Source organism: Myripristis murdjan, chromosome 7 (assembly GCF_902150065.1).
Source record: "Myripristis murdjan chromosome 7, fMyrMur1.1, whole genome shotgun sequence".
NCBI classification, from domain to species: Eukaryota; Metazoa; Chordata; class Actinopteri; order Holocentriformes; family Holocentridae; genus Myripristis; species Myripristis murdjan.
In genome coordinates this window covers 6,961,052-6,974,525 of record NC_043986.1, presented here as the reverse complement: position 1 = coordinate 6,974,525, position 13,474 = coordinate 6,961,052, and the positions used below count along the sequence as shown (strand labels likewise).

At 42.1% G+C, this 13,474-nt stretch overlaps 1 protein-coding gene and 1 long non-coding RNA gene across 2 annotated transcripts in view; one reads left to right on the top strand and one right to left on the bottom strand.

The window, feature by feature from the left end:
- Window positions 1–11,840, bottom strand: part of LOC115361960 (uncharacterized) — a 23,417-nt gene extending 11,577 nt beyond the window's left edge. Inside the window, exon 1 of the long non-coding RNA XR_003928468.1 lies at window positions 11,675–11,840. This is a non-coding gene — a long non-coding RNA (uncharacterized LOC115361960). The remainder of the gene's footprint in view (window positions 1–11,674) is intronic.
- The window catches only part of bsna (bassoon presynaptic cytomatrix protein a), a 192,735-nt gene that overhangs the window by 126,600 nt on the left and 52,661 nt on the right, over window positions 1–13,474 (top strand).

Genomic DNA, 13,474 nt, shown 5'->3' with positions numbered 1-13,474 from the left:
GGTCTAAATAGGGTCTAAATAGGCTATAAAGTGAATGAGGTATAAATGGGTATAAATGAGGTATAAATGGGTATAAATGTGTACATGTGAATCACGGTGGTGGTGAAACAGAACCCACATCCTCAGTGGATAAATTACATTTTAAAATCTCTGAAAGGTTCCCTAATAAGCTCTCTCTCTCTCTGTCTTATTACTCTCCTGATTCACATTTGTCTTTCTTCTCTTTTCCTCTTCCTCTCTCCCTCTCTCTCTCCCTCTCTCTCTCTCTGTCTTGCTCCTGCTGGATCTAATTAAATCGGTTCATTTGAAATGTTACATTTCTATTTGAACACTAAATTGCTGCAGATGCCACCGCGCTCACATATGTAACTTCTCTATAAACAAAACTCTTAAGATACACTTTGATTTTAATCATACCCGAGTGGATCTCAGTTTTTTTTTTTTTAAGAATTCAACATACTTGTAGTTTCATAATCAGAGAAAATTAGCACGTACAACCATGTTCTGTTTTTTTTCCAATTCATATTTGGGTAATGCCAGCTTGTTAGCTTGCTAGTATCTGTTCTGCCAACGTTCACTGTGCCTTTTTTAGACAAGTCATTTGTACACCCATTATAATTAGCACTAAAGTAACACTATATCAGCTTTCTTGGTCACTAACAAAGTTAATAAAAATATGATCTAACAAAAAGAGCAACAGTTATTTCAGATTATTAGAGCTATAGGAGCATTTTGATGGAGCTAAAATCGGCTGTGCTGTTACATTAACATTATATTTAAACTCACTTATTATAGCTCTTGTTAACCACAATGTTGGTCTGTCGGTTCTTGATGATCAGCCCCTCGCCTGTCACATCAAACTGGCTGGTGGGATGCAGTGAGAATTCCTGCCTCCTCCATATTTGATTATTACATTATTTATTACCTATTTATTGTGCCTATTTATTATACAGCCATTGCCTAGTGCCCTGGGGATGTGCGTGTATGTGTGTGTGGGCATGTGTTATACATTTAACTTTTAATTTGTTTTTATTGGATCCCAAGTGAGAAACGCTGTCTCGTTTTGTGTGCACTGCCGCTGTATGTGCAGCTTAATGACAATAAAGCTTGATTTGATTTGATTTAATTTGATTTGATTTTCTCACAGAAGTCAGACCTCCTAGCACTTCTATAGTCGAGTTCAAGGCCGACATCAGTGAGAGTCGTACACACGTGTTGGCAAAGGAAGTTTGGCTGTATGATGGTGCAGGTGAAGCTTGCTGGTGGTTAAAACGTTCACTTTTTTTTTTTTTTTTTTTTTTTTTTAAACTTTTAGATCATTAAAGTGCCCCTCCAGTCATTTGTTAAGCCCCTAAAAAAGTCTCTGTTCATCAGTATTACATATTTGGGAGTTTTTGTCGATGGAAAAACTTCCCAGCGTGCCTTAAACACAACTCTGAGTCTTGTCCTCATCACAGCTCTGATGATCCACAAAGTTCAGTCCACAAAAAGGATCAGGATCTCGTCCTTTTCAAAGCAACAGGAGGAAACTGAGGCTGCAGGCGATGTACAGGGTCCACAGAGGACACACACACACACACACACACACACACACATATACACACCAAAAAAATGCACATTTCTGTAGCACAGTCCTGTTGTCTAATATCATTCACTGAGTGATGTCTTGCACACACAGCTCTCTACACCCCCCTTGTTTGTTAACTGCGACGGGGTCGACGCGGCCCTGCCTCGTGAAGTTTCAGTCCAGAGTTCATTCAAGTTGAACTTCAAAACATGAAACTGCTGCACCTCCAGGAATGAGTGTTTCTCGTTCCTCCGGGGGGGGGGGGTTTGAATGGGAGTGAATTAGAGGTGAAGTTTTGGTAGGACGAGTGTGACGGCGACTTAATTCTTCTCAGACGGCAGCTGGAGCTCAAGACAACACAGCTGACTGTCACAATCTGCTGGTCATTATATCTTGTACTGCTGACTGGACCTGCAGCCGCTCCTGTTCAGGTGTCTTGTTGATGCATCACTGGCACACAGACAGTTTGTACCTGCGTGGATGTTTGCAACCTCCAGAGCCTCTACAAAATAAAATGAAAGTGGCTTGTAAAAATCCTGATTTGTCTCTTTCAACGTGTCGGGAATATCAGACACCCAACTGGATGGCAAATTCAGTCTGTAAGAATCTGAGGAGGAGGAACCCGCATTTTACAGATGGAAAACGTTAACGAGATATGATTTTAGTGTTGAAAAGGCAAAGTCGGAGGACGGCAACAACAAGGAACAATTCAGCAAAATTTGGAGCCCAGCTTATGAAGCTTTGTAGAGAAGTGAAGCCGCAAAACATCCATGAAATTTAAGGAAACCTGTTTTTTTTTTCTAACAAAGTGGGTGTCAGTGTGTGCCTGTCATTCTGTTTGTTTCTGTGTGGATAAGGCGGCATCTGTGTGTATGCATGAGGAATAGGTATATGTTATCTCTCTTTGTGTGTGTGTGTGTGTGTGTGTGATGATTTATCAAAGAGAATATGAGTATGTAATTTGTTGGAATATCACTCACTCAATAAAAAAAAGAATTAAAATTAAAAATAAAATAAAACAAAAGTGAAACTCGAAACCCTCGCTGATAAAACTCCCTTCAGACAGAGGAAGGGCTGCCCTGTGCTTAAGGACAACCATCATACGTTTAGGTAACACCACAGTTTGTCATCACCGCAGCTAATCTGGCAGCTAATCTGGCAGCGAGCTGTAATTTGAGCCGCCCACGCGCCGTACCAGCCGAGGAGGCCGGCCTCAGCCGCGCTACGCCGCCTCATGAAGTATAGACGCAGACACAAAATAGGTGGGTGGAGAGAGAGAGAGAGAGGTGACAGCATAATGTGGGCAATAAAATATAAAATACACACATTAACATCGACCTACACACACACACACACACACACACACACACAGGCTGTACTCGCTCCTCCGCCTCTCACTAACAGGTTACATAATTAAAGATTCTCCATTGTTATGATAAAATGATAAAAAGAGGTTTGGTTTTTTTTAACCTGTGAAATGGAAGTGAAACCTGTTTGGGTTATGTAAGCAGGAAGTGTGTACATGTGTGTGTGTGTGTGTGTGTGTGTGTGTGTGTGCAAGTAAGAGAGAGAGAGAGAGAACTTGCTTTTCTGTTTCCCCCTCTTCCTCTTCCTCCTTTTTTTGTGCTTTCTTGTCTCTGTTCTCTCAATTCTTCTCTCCTCCTCCATATTTTTTCCCTCTCTCCTCCTCTTCCTCTCCTCTTTCATCACCTTTTTCTCCACTAGTCGGTTCCTTTCTGGAGGATCACACTGGCTATTTTTCATGATAATGGTTTGTTAAATAATAAATTGTCTGTCTTTCTGCTCAAACTGAACATGACACTGTAAACTGTAAAATAAACAAAGCATATATGGGTAAAGCCAAGCACGTCGCTCATGGTTCTTGTAATAAAATTAACTGTAAAGACAAAAAAAAGAAAAGTTTCATTCAAAGCAGACGGACTCACAGCGGAAATGGACAGACAGAGTCTTCAGCGTGCATGTTGCCTAGAAACACACCATGGACAGCATAAAAAAACTAGTTTATGAAAATGTTACTGAACTTCAGGAGGAAAAGCTGTGCTGTGATTGGCTGAAAACAGTTAATGTTCTGGTGTTTACTTTAACAGGACGAGTGAGCGCTCTTCCTGTAGTCGACCATCTCTGCCTCCTCTCCTCCTGTCTTCCCTCTCTCTCTCTCTTTCTCTCTCTCTCTCTCCTATCCTGTTCCTTCTCCTCCTCTCACTCCTCTCACCTCTCTCCTCCTCCAGTTTCTCTCTCTCGCTCTCTGTTTCTTCCTCCTCTCCTCCACCTCATCCTCCACTCCTCTGTTTCCTCCTCGTATTCTCTCCTTCCAGCCACGTGAAGGAGGTGTCGGGTGAAATCCCCCACTTGTAATCCAACCACAATGTGTGTGTGCACGTGTGTGTGTGTGGACACCCACACTAGGCATGCTTTCACCATTCTGTCAGAATTAAGACTGCAGGCTCCCTCTGAAACTCACACACAAATCCTCTCTCCAGCTCTCTCCCATCTGTGTGTATGTGTGTGTCTGTGTGTGTGTGTGTGTGTGTGTGTGAGCTGAATTGTTTTTTTGTTGCTGTGTCTTCTTTCCACAAATGTCACTGCCTTCCTACAGTAAGATCCCCGAGTAAGTAGTGTGTTCTCCCATCGGGCTGCATGTGCGCTGAATGTGTGTGTGTGTGTACTTTAAGTTAAACTGCACAAGGTAGTTTTTCATCCTACAAATGCTATTGTGTGTTTAATTTGGCCCTGTGGTCATTTCATCACACACACACACACACACACACACAGGCTCTCTCTTGCCCATCTCTTCCTCTCCTCCTCAGTTCAGTTCAGGTATAAAAGGACAGGACTGTTGCTGTATTGTACTGCAGTGTATCAGTTCAGTCACAGTGATTTTGTTCTAAATTATTATAGATAACTAGAAGAAGAAGAAGAAAAAGAAGAAGAATATATGAGTTGTCTCTTTCAGACTGTGGACTTCTTTCTTTTTGTTAATTACTTTGTTAATTATTTTTGACTCTCTGTCTCTCTATTTTATGATCATTAACATAAAACCAAACAGTGAGGAGCGCCAACTGTAATGAATAATAATGAAAAGCTGCTATGCTCTCTCTCTTCCCCTCTCTCTCTCTCTCCCTCTCTCTCTCTTGCTCTCTCTCCCTCTCTCTCTCTCCCTCTCTCTCTCTCTCTCTCTCTCTCTCTCCCTCCATCCGTCCATCCGGCTCACAGCCTCTCCTCCACATTTGCTGCTCTCAGCAAAACATCGATGACGGACGGCAAACAGGGAGCGAAAGAACGAGGACGAGGAGGTGGAGGGAGAGAGAGAGAGAGGAGAGGAGGAGCGGGTAGAGAGGGAGGGGAAGACGAGGAGACAGAGAGATGAAAGAGGGAGAGGAGCCGCATGTAGAAATGGAGAGAGAGAGAGAGAGAGAGAGAGAGAGAGTGATTGAGAGAGGTGGGACCTGAGGAGGGAGGGAGCAGGAGAGCCGGACAGGAAACAGCAGGGCAGGAAAGAGAGAAATGGTTCGGTTTAAAGTCGAGAGGAGGCGAGTCTCCTCACGTACGGCGACAGACCTGACGCAACCTGAGCACCGAGCGCTGCAACGATTAACACGCCGGCTGATTCGGAGCTGAACTTGCCACTAAAAATAGTATTTTTTAAAATCAAAATCCTGTGTGCCTGAATAGGAAGGAAATAGTAAAGAAGTAAATAAATAAATAAACAGCATTCTTAGCTTTGATTTCATTCATAAAGCGCAGAAAATAACACCAAAAAAAAGGTGCATACTCTTGGAGATTTTGGAGGTTGATCCTTTTTTTTTTTGTCATTGGTGGACAGTACAAATAATCTACTCAAAATGGAAAGTAATGAACATCAATATGACATAAAATGCACATTTTAACAGATAAAAATCAGATTGAGCGCTGGTTAATGATACATTTTAAAGTCTCTAAGGTTTTCACTGTGTATAAATCATATGCAATTATTACAAAATAACATTTTCACTCCTTTTTTTTTACATAAGGAAGACTTGCACATTTTAATTTTAATTTTTTTGTTAATTGCATTTTTTTATATTGTGTATGTGTTTTATGATGTTTAAGATGCATAACTCACACACGAAATAGTAATTAGTATCAACATGAGAATTTTAGTAGGTCAGTGACTGTAATGTGATCACTGAAATTTAAAATGTAATCCCTTACATTACCTCGTTACTGGGAAAAGTTTCTCATTACAGAAATCTGAGTCAAAGTAATCTGATTACTCCCGACGCTGCTCGAGATGAAAACAGCGTTGGGCTTTAAAACTTTAACCTGCACTCTTTGGAAGGATTGTGTTCAGCAGCCGCTCTGTCAACAACACTGTATGTTTTGTCATTATGACATCACACACACACGTGTTTGTTTATGACACTCTTCTCAGGAGTGTGTTATTTGGCACTTTGACGGTGTGTTGATGTCGCCTCGGCCATCAATCACAGCCTGTCTGTGCTCTGATTGGCTCATCAGAGCGTTTGACCCCGGGGTTGTGAGGCGTCGCCGCTCTGATGTTTGATGTTGGGTTGATTTACTGCGAGGTCGTCATGGTGAAGGTGATGATGATGATGATGATGATGATGATGATGCATGGCTCTGTGTCAGTGTGAGTCTCAGGTACTTTCAGTGAACGTCTGATGAGGTTTTATCTCCACACACTGCAGGAGTGATGTGTCAGCATGTGCTTGCCTTACGGTTCGATGATTAGTTTGATTAATTTCCATCACATGGTATCGCCTCTACTCTCCTCACTTCTATCCACTTTCTTTTGGTTGCTTTTTCTATTTTGTTTTTCCATTTCTTTTTCTGGATAACATTTTTGGAACCACTTTCGTCGAGGGTTCCAAGCGAGCTGAGCTGATACTAAAATGTGACGTAAAACAGGTTTCCTTAAACTGAACAGCAAAGTCTTGCCGGTCGCTGTTTACAACCAAGAAATACTAAAAAAGTGAGAATTGCAAAACTTGTGTCATAGTTGATAATCTATCCATGTAAAAAATCTTTTTTTTTTTTTTTTAGCAAATTTCTTAGTTACACTAATATTTTTCCTATGAACACTAACTATCAAGCACTCATGTGGGGCTCTGGTAGAGAAGGGAGGGACAACTAGTCAACACAGGAAGGTAAAAATCCTGAAAAATAAAGTAAAGTAGAGCTGCGGCAAGTAAAGCCCACACTGTGTAATGGGATATCGCTGTTAGAGGCCTGTAAGTCGCCTTTGAAGGTGCGATGTGTTATGTGTTGTGTGTGGTGCTTTAACATCATTAGCATTAATGTGGAGACTTTAGGCCTTCATATTCTGCTTTGCATTGTTCACCACTGGGCCTGCTGTGTTGCTATACGGCACAAATCAGGAAGAGGGCGCTGTTTCTCCTGAGCAAACGGAGCTAAAGCTTCCTGGCAGGAGCTGGAAAAAGGGGGAAAAATCACTTTCAGCCTGTTTTTCCTTTTCAGTAAAGACGGAGACAACAGCCAGGCGAAAGTGGGCGAGTGGCAACGTCGTCTTAATGGCAGGAAACAGCGGCGTTCATGGGAAATGTAGTCTTTAAGGACACCACGTGCATGATACAGAGGCTACCCGCCATCTCCGCTTTGGGATCGACAGTAACTGCTGTTGATGATTGAAAATAATACACATAAACCACAAGTCTTCAGTTTGATCAAGCTGCCACTCGATGATTTGTGGAATACAGATTTATTTTTTTATTTTAAGTGAAAGTCATGGGTTTGATTTCCACATTGGAGGGAGTTTATCGCGGTGAGAAAATGGAAAAAATCAGGTCAAGGTGAGGCTTAGGATCAAGAAACAGGTTTGATTTCTGTACGCGCTTCATTTGTGGGCCGTCAGCCAACGCTAGTCTTACTGGAAAGACTTTTTTTTTCCTTCATTGTCGCTCAAGGACAAACAGAGTAAGTCCTGTAGTGCAGGAGCAAGAATGAAAATCAAAAATAAAGAAATAAAGAAGAATGACTGTCGCTGCTCCTTTGACATGACTGACTTGTCAGTACCTGAATCCTTCCTCCGTTTATTTATTAATTTGATTTCTAAATACCTTCACTTACACTGTCTCTCTGTCTTTCCCTCTCTCTTCTCTCTCTCTCTCTCTCACACACACACACACACACACACAATCCTCTGTATCTCCTGTCTATTTCTTCTTCATTTCATCTGGCCTTCACACCTCTCCTTCAGTCTTTTCAGCCCTTTCACTTTCCTCATCTCTTTTTCTCATCTCACCTCTGCCCTCACTGACTCACTTACATCAGACTACAGTGTGTGTGTGTGTGTGTGTGTGTGTGTTTGCACGTGTACATGTTCACATATGGTGTCATTCACTTTCCCTTTTCTCGTCTTCTTTTCTCCATCCTCCTCTTCGCCCAGTGGGCTTCTCCCCTCCTCCTCCTCCTCCTCCTCTTCCTCCCTCTCTCCTTCTGGTTTGCCTCCAGCCAAGCAGGGCTCCTCCATTTTGCATTGATGTGAACCGTGTGTCTATGGGCGCGCACGTGTGTGTGTGTGTGTGTGTGTGTGTGTGTGTGTGTGTGTGTGTGTGTGTGTGAGTGTGAGTGTGCAGTGCAGTAGAGTGCAGCCTAAAGCATCAGCCAGCGCTTGGGAAGTGTGCGCTCGAGCAGAACAATGGCATTCTGGGTAAAAATAGCCCTCTCTCTGTTGGGGAGCGAGGAAGAGAGACGAAGAGTGACAGAGAGAGAGAGCGAGAGAGAGAGAGAGTACAGTATTAGAGATAAAGTGGGAGCGAGAGAAAAAGGGAAAGCTCGAGGTTTAGGGATGGACTATTAAAGAGAGAGAGAGAGAGAGAGAGAGTCTACAAGTGCACATGTGCAAAATGTAAAGCAAAGAGAAAAAGAAGAGAATGACGGGATAACAGGAACAGGAGGAGAAAAAGAGATAGAGAGAGAGAGAAGAGGAGGAAGAGGAGGCTTTGGTGCAAGTGAATTACTCCACTCGGTGATTTCAATACTGCAGTGAAATGGAGAGAGTCAGAGAAGAAGAGCCAGAGAAGTAAAAGAAAGAGGAGACATAAGAGACAGGGAAACAAAAGCAACAGTAAACTCATTATTTCCTGTGAGTTTCCCTCAATCAGCAGCAAATGTGTCGCCTATTTTGACCCATAATTGCAGCGCCCCCCCCGGGTCAAAAAGTGTCATTTTGAAAAAGTGGGTGAAACGCATGTTTCCACAAAAATCATCAGTTTCGAGTTCAGTTTTGAGGAGAGACAATAAGGACTTCATTTAACAAGAACTGAAAACTGTAAGACATTTTTCTTTCTTTCTTTCTTTTTTTTTCACAACACAACAACATATTTACATTCCCACAAATCCAAAAAGAAGGTAATTTGACCTACAGATCAGATTAAACTGATCATTGTGCTGTGAAACTGACCATTAACCTGGATTTCAACATTTTAGCAAAAACAACACTTGGTATTTTACAGTTTGTTAATCACCAGATATTTATTAGGAAGTAAGTTGGTGACAGAAAGTCCTTACCAGGGCAAAAAACTGTGGGCTTTCCTCAGACAAAACTCAGAATAAAAGTCCCTCCTGAGCTTAATCCCTGGATGTTTATGGGCTCATGAAGCTTTTATTCCAAGATGCATTCAACATGTGAGCTTACTTAGCTTAATGTTAAATTAAAACTGCATGCGCATAAAAAAAACAGTGAAGTTCTAGTTTTATAACAACAGAAATGACAAAACTTTATTCTAAACTCTTAGTGGTTGAGATTTTCTTCTTGTCTACTTGGCGCCTCCCACTTTGAAAACCCGGGTATGAGGGAATTATTAGAAAACTGAATAATAAACATAATCCTCTGTAAGTATCTAAGAACTGGGAACAGGAGTTTCTTTAGTGCTTACAGTGCGTTTATCAAACAATTTCCCTTAAAGTGCTTTTTGTTACCCACTTATTCCCCAGTAAATACCTGGTTATTAATGTCAGACTGTCTTGGCAATATTTAATTACCATTTATTTCCCAAATGTTCCTGAATATTTACCATGAATGTATTTAGCATTTACAATCCAGCATCAAGTTCGTTTCCCTTATTTCCCATTAATTTCAGGTAATTTATTTAAAAAATAAATAAACAAATAAATAAATAAAGACCAACATTTCCTTTGCGTAAATAGCCATCTCAGCCTGTCCCAGAATAAAATTTAAAAGCCGACATTTATGTTTGAAAGGACAACTATATTTAAATCCGGTGATGAACGTCAAACACTATGAAATATTTTTATAGAAAGGAGAAAGAGGAAGAGAAGGAGAGTCAGGGGGAAAAGAGAGAGAGAGAGAGAGAGAGGAATAAACAGCAAAGTGAAGCAGAGAGGAAAAGGTAGATCCGTGAGAAAGTATAAATACATGCTCTCGCTCTCTCAAGACTTAAAAAGGACGGAGAGGGAAAAAAGAGAAGGAGGGGAGAGAGTGTGAATGCACCTCCTTCAGTTTGACACCAGCGGATAAAAAGAAACTGTGACGCTTTTCAAAGGCAAAAAAAAAAAAAAAAGGAGCTGACGGAGTGAACGTTATTGACGGGGAGAGAAAGGCCCAGATTGTGTGTGCTATGTAGGTTAAGTGGTGGGGCGACAGGGTACAGTACCAGGCCTAACACACACACACACACACACACACACACACAACAAAGGTAGACAGATAGACACTGTCGGCGTATTTCCGTCTTTTACATGCATGCATTCACTCTCTTGCATACACACACACACACACACACACACAATGGCATGCACACACACACACACACACATACACCGATATCTGCCTCCTCTCACTCTCTGTCATTCTCTCTCACATGCACATGCACACGCACACACACACACACACACACACACACACACACACGGCGTGCTCTGCAGGACTGAATGTACTCGCCTGGGAAAAGAGGGGAATGAGTTCACTTTGCGGTCTAAATGTTTCAGCGCTGACGGAAGTTACTGTACAGTGTGCTGCTTCGAGGGAGACATGTACACACACGCACATGCACGCACACACACATACACACACGCACATGCACATAGTCTTGCATGACAGTTGAAGGAGTGCTTGCAATTTTTAGACAATTCTGTAATCACGGACAGAGGTCAGATTTTTTTTTATTTATTTTTTTTTGTACTATTTAGGTTATGTGGTGGAGCAATGGGATGCTGTACAGTCCCAGGACACACACACACACACACATGCACACGCACACACACACGCACACTCATGCACATACGGCTCAAGTTGCCTGTAGGACTGAATGTACTCATCTTTGGAAAAAGGGAATGAGTTCCTTTATACAGTCCAAAAGAAAGCTTCAATAGTCCCAGATACTGCTGCTACTGTACAGTGTGCTGCTTCTGGGGATACACACACACACACACACACACTCACACACACACACTCATACACACACACTCACACACACACACACTCTCTGGCTCAGCATCTTACAGTACATTATGTGCCCTCTTGAGAGTCTTTTCTGAAACATACGGCTCATGTCTAATACCCTTGGCAGACAAAAAATATATAACAAGTATTTTTACTCTCAGGTGTTGTTGTGCTGCTGGCACACCGGACCTGTTTTCAGGTTTATTTCAACTCTGAAGTGTTTTATCCTTCAGTTGTGTTCATTTGTCAAGGTGAGAACAATGACATCTCAGCTGCGGTGGCACCAAATAGCAGATCGAGACGCCCGAAACTGTCTCTGTCGTCTAACATGAGAGCGGTGCCGTGTGTTGTTCGGACAGAGGCTGTAATCTGAAAGGAATTCTCTGACGTTTTGGGTAAAAATCCCCTTTTTCCCGACTTCACTGCATTTCACTGTGGTGTAAGTACATTGTGAGTACTCTTAGCAGCATGTGGATCACTGCGATAGGCGGAGGGATACATGTGTTATAAGGTTATAGTTCCAATGATCTAACTTATCGTAAAACAAGTCTCATTTTTTTTCTTTTTTCTTTTTTTCTTTCAAATCAAACAATTTCAAATCCATATCATCCACTGTGTGAATCAGGCAGCTTCTGAGTTGCTGGAAGGTTTATTTTTTTCACTTTGACAGAGCTAGGCTAACGACTCCCATAGACTTCAAGTCTTTCTGCTAAGCTAACACGAAATGCTACCTATATGAACCAAACCGCTGGACGTACAGATGTGGAAATGATATCGAACATCATGTCTCAGTCTGGTTATGTTGGAAAACGGGGATTTTGCTTAAAACCGCTGAGTATCCCTTTAACCAATGACAGGAAAAAAACCCAAATTCAAGAATCAGGATCATTCAAGTCTCGTTTCAGATCATGTGATACCAGCAGCGCAGAGAAAGCCCATCTTAACAAAATGAAGCCAGGGCAGTCGGACTCTGTGCTGATTCCCACATTCAGCTGTTTTCATGAGTTGTTGACCGGTAGAAGGTCAATTACGGATCACACACACATCCATCATGCTTAGCTACAGTTTCAAGGACTGAACGGGATTTGTATTGACTCCCTAATCTCTAAACGGGCAGGGCAGCAGGTTACTAAACTGTCCGATAAATGAGCAACATGTGAGCCAATGTGACTTTTGTTAACAAGCCTTGAATTGCTTGTAATTGGGCAGCACGAACTACTACTACTACTAATAATAATAATACAAAAAAACAGGTTTGCTTGTGTGTGTGATTTATTTGAACTGGTCTTTACCTCCTTCTTGTTTTTAGAGCCTGTGAAGTTTGGTTTGGTGGGCTGTAGCAGAGTGCTGCATTAACACCGCCCGGGTTCAATTAGCAGGTTTTATCCCCACTTAGCCCGGCTAACACCAGACACTCTAGAGAGTCAATCTGTAGAGACTGGTAAGGCTCTTTTGACCTTTTTATCTTATTACACAGGTAATGCACATTCATTTGATTGGCAGGCGAGGCACTGTGGATTCAAACATCACAACCAAACAAAAATGATGCTGAGTGTTTTAGTGTGTAATCCCAAAGCCAGAAGCATTTTTGAGCCGCGGGTTCCCTGGCCAGATTTCCAGTGCTTTTATCTCCTGTGGGGTTTTTGATTCATGCAGAGAATAAGGACATACGCCTGAGAGAGTTTAATGTTTTATTTGATGTTTAACTGCAACAACTGCGAGGATAATTACGTGTTATTATGTCAAGTATGTGACAAAATAACTAATGGTTACTAACGGCAGGTGATGTCACCAGTCAGAGTACAACAGGTGGTGACGTAACCTGGCAACCTACTTTTCACCACTAGAGGTCAGGCTTCACATTGATCTGGATTCGGAGTTGATGTACTTTAACGCACAGTGTTGCTCTGCTCTACAGCTCGATCTCCTGACTGATTTCCACTTTTCCACTTTCAGTGTTTGACACCTAGGGGTAGCAGCACTGCCGGCTGTTGTGCTCCTAGCTAGAGTGTGGATACCCGACCCGAGCCCATCAGGACCCATCAGGACCCCACAGGGCAAGCTGGGTTCGGACAAACATTTAGAAATTATGTTCAGGTTCGAGGCGGGTTCAGTTATTTTAGTGACATAAATAAAAATGATGGACCTACTGTCTGTTCTGGGAAACTTTCCCTGGAGTTTACGTGACGACGCTGAAGGCAACACATTAAGGTAAATGCAACCTAGGAATGAAGAACAAGCAAAATCTCAGGTTTGGACAAAAATAGTCGGCCCGATCCGCGCTCTACTCCCAACATCAGCTTAACATTAGCTTGCTGTCTATAGTAATTGCATTTGTGGTTCCAAAGTTAAAAAAGTGACTTAGTTTGTGGAGATTATAATGTTGAACAAAACATGGAGATCATCATGAGCCTTTGCTTTTGCGACAGAGCTTGTTTTCTGAAATGTCCCAAAACGCTGTG